The following is a 3,578-nucleotide window of genomic DNA, read 5'->3' on the forward strand; positions in this document are numbered from 1 at the left end:
GAATCTGCCTGAATTCGCTCGAGCGGCCAAAAACCTCCGCTCGAGCGAACTTGTAAAATCTGCAATATGAAATTTTGCAAGTCATCAAATACCCCCAAACTTACAACTTTGTTTGTCCTCAAACAAAAAAGAAAAGCAAATGATAGTTTAGGCAATATCGATTCAACCCGAAAGAGAAGTATCATCACTCACCAAGCTTTTATGAATTTAGATTTCATCTCTAGTATCTTACTCTTTTAACATCAAAGATGGCAGGAAGAGTTCATCCCTTGGTTTGAACATATGTTATTACTAATAAGTGTCTTACTCTCTACGAATCTCAAACCACTAAAATAGATGGACTAACCTCACTAGACCCAAAACAAGACATGTTAGATGGAAACTTGAGTTTATGTGATGATATTTAAGTAATAGTGTTTTATAAATAAAATAATTATGTTAAATTATATTCTTTAGTTATTGTATAGTTGTTGTAGAGAAACTACGAAAAGTGGAAAAAATTAACGCTGATATTTCTAATTATCATACTAGTGGCTCTAGGGATCTGGCAGCTTGGCTTGTTTCCTTTGTTGGTACCTTACATATGCTCCCATGGCTACACCCTACTAGGCCAAGGTTACCCAAGATATGAAATACCACATCAAAACTCATTACATGGTAATAAGTTATTTATAAAACAATTTTATTCAATTATTAATTAACTTATAAGTAGTTTCCTAATTCTTTTAAGGATGAGGTTGAACTTAATTTTATTTGGCAAGAGGATCAAGTAACTGTTGATAAACTAATGAGTAATCCATTCCGAAGGTATAAAGGTAGATTCTATGCACACTATCAAAAGTTTAATAATGCAACAAAGGAGCATCAAAACCCATTCTAAAACATGGAAGAAGTTTTGTAATATGTTTAAAGATCCAGCATATCAAGTAATTTTACTACCATCTTTTATTATGCTATGTGTTAGATGCATGGAACAAATATAGTAATCTTGTTGTTTCTTTTCTTGAAGCAACGGAGTATTGTCAACAAAGCAAATAGAGCAAATTTAACGATACACCATCATGCGGGCTCTAGATCTTTTCATCGACTATTAAAGAAATTGGTAATGTCATATGAGTCCCCGTTAAATATTAACATACCAACATTTGTAATTGAAGTTGTAACATATATTTTCCTTTTGCAGGAATAAGATAGTCCTACTGACTATAATCTAACTCAATTGTATGCTAAATTGCATACAAATTACGATGGTATTTGGACCAATCCCGAAACTTAAGAAAATTATGTAAGTTTAATTTCGTTCATATTGCCTAATAATATATGTGTTATTTATACTATTTGTAATGATTTTTCTTTTCTATTTTGTTTTTGTAGGATAACATGGTTTCACTTCGGCAAAATGTTGTTGCACCTAATGAATCTTCCCTTAACGATGTTGAGATCTTTTCTCAGGTTCTTAGACCTTGTTCTGGATATTTGAGGAACTTATAACGTTGTGTGAAACCTTCCTCCTCCTCAACCTCATCCTCTCCTTAAAGTAGATCAAATAATATCTCTCAAGACTTAGAGGAAGCAATGCTCAAGATTAAACATTTGAAGTCCAAGCAACGAGAGTTGGAGAATCGATTGTATTTGGCAGCAGATATGGAGGCACGAATACAAGAAGTAATCCAGAGAAAGATGGGAATTCAATCCCAAAAAATGTTCGAATAGATGCAATTAATGATGTCCTAAAACTTTAGGCCACCACCAATTTAGAACTAATTTTATCACATTATGTCTATTAACTTATTTTCATTTATTGCAACATTTGCATAACTGTGATACTTTAATTTTAATTTTTAAATGTAGTTTTAATTTTAAATTTGTCATTTACTATTAGTGATTACCATTCGAACATAAAATATTCAATTTGAACATTAGTTATTAATTATTATCATTTGAACACTATTTCTGCCGCCATTCGAACGAGCAACCCAAGACCATTCAAATGAAAATGAAATCATCACTGCAATTCGAATGGAATATTAGTGTGTTCAAACACTTTGCATGTTTGATCATTCGAATGCATACTGTTATGTTCAAACTAATTTTTCATTATTAAAATGGAGAATAAACCATTCGAACAAGGTCCTTCAGACTAAATAGGATGTTTAATTCAAACGTTTTTTCAAGGGTGTTCAATCGGATTATGTATGTTTGAACACAAACTATCTTGTTCAAACAACAAGAAAGCGTTCGAATACTCGCTTCATTCGAACAGTATCAAATAAATTAGTATCATTCGAATTAAATTATCAACACGTTTGAATAGTTTTTTTTTCTTTTTTTTTTTAAGAAGAGCGAAAGGTCACATGTCCAAGAGTGACCCCCTCCCATATTTATTAAAAACCCTCATTATGGCGGAAGAATACCGTGGAAACAAAAAAACAAAACCCAATAAAAACCAAAAGAACCACATTCCAAAAACAAAAACACCACTAGACCTATTAGACAAAACAAAAAAAAAACACAAACCAGACCTAACATCTTAAAGATGGGAGGCCTAAACTGTCCAAACGGATCAACCCTCGTAAAAACCGAGGCATATTACAATGAGTATAGAACGCCAACTCCTCCCCTGAAGCCCCAGCTTTGGCTAACCAATCTGCCATTCTATTACCTTCACGCAAAACATGTTGAAAATGACATTGTATGGTTCGGGTCAGTTCAATAATTTCCTCCCAAAAATCCTCCAGATACCAAACACCACATCTTCCTCTCATCCACCAAGAAATAACTACCTGTGAATCCATTTCAAAAATCACCTTAGTGATATTTAAAGCTTTGCAAATCCTCAAACCTTGAAGAAGCGCCATAAGTTCTACTTTATTATTAGAGCCAAAACCAAGATGTGAAGCATAAGCCTGGACATGACGTCCTGACTCGTTGCAAATTACCCCCCCAATACCACATGAACCTGGATTGCCAAGACTGCGACCAAATACCACTGACACGTTTGAATAGTTAAACAATTGTCCAAATAGATAATATTTAGTTTGAATAGTTTTTTGGGACAAAATTGTTTTATCCTCAAAAAAATTTAATTCGAATGGCTTCAAACAAGTCGAACACATTTAATCCCTAAAAATAATTTTGAGGGAAAAAAAATTATCTCCAAAACTTTTTGAGATGGACTTTTGAAGATGAAATTCAAATGAATAATTTTTTTCCAAACATCTTTTGAGACCAAACTGCATTTTTTGGGACAAAAATTATCGCCTCAAGAAATGCAATCTCTTGCAATACTCCTCTTGGTTCCTCGAAAGTCTTTTTTTTTCTTTTTATTTTTGTTACATTTTTTATTATTATCTTTCTAGACTCACTCCATTTTTTTCTTATTTTTCATTTTTTATTTGAATATTTTTCTATAGATTTTTTAAAGTTTTTAATTATCAGTTATTATTTTTCAATTCTTAGTTTTAACTTTTAATGCCTCTTGGATTTGCAATGTTTTTAAATTTTCTATATTTTGGTTCTTTTTTTTCTATATATATTAAATTTTTCTAGTTTTTTATATTTTTATATTTATTTGGACA

Source organism: Carya illinoinensis, chromosome 3 (genome assembly GCF_018687715.1).
Source record: "Carya illinoinensis cultivar Pawnee chromosome 3, C.illinoinensisPawnee_v1, whole genome shotgun sequence".
Lineage (NCBI taxonomy): Eukaryota > Viridiplantae > Streptophyta > Magnoliopsida > Fagales > Juglandaceae > Carya > Carya illinoinensis.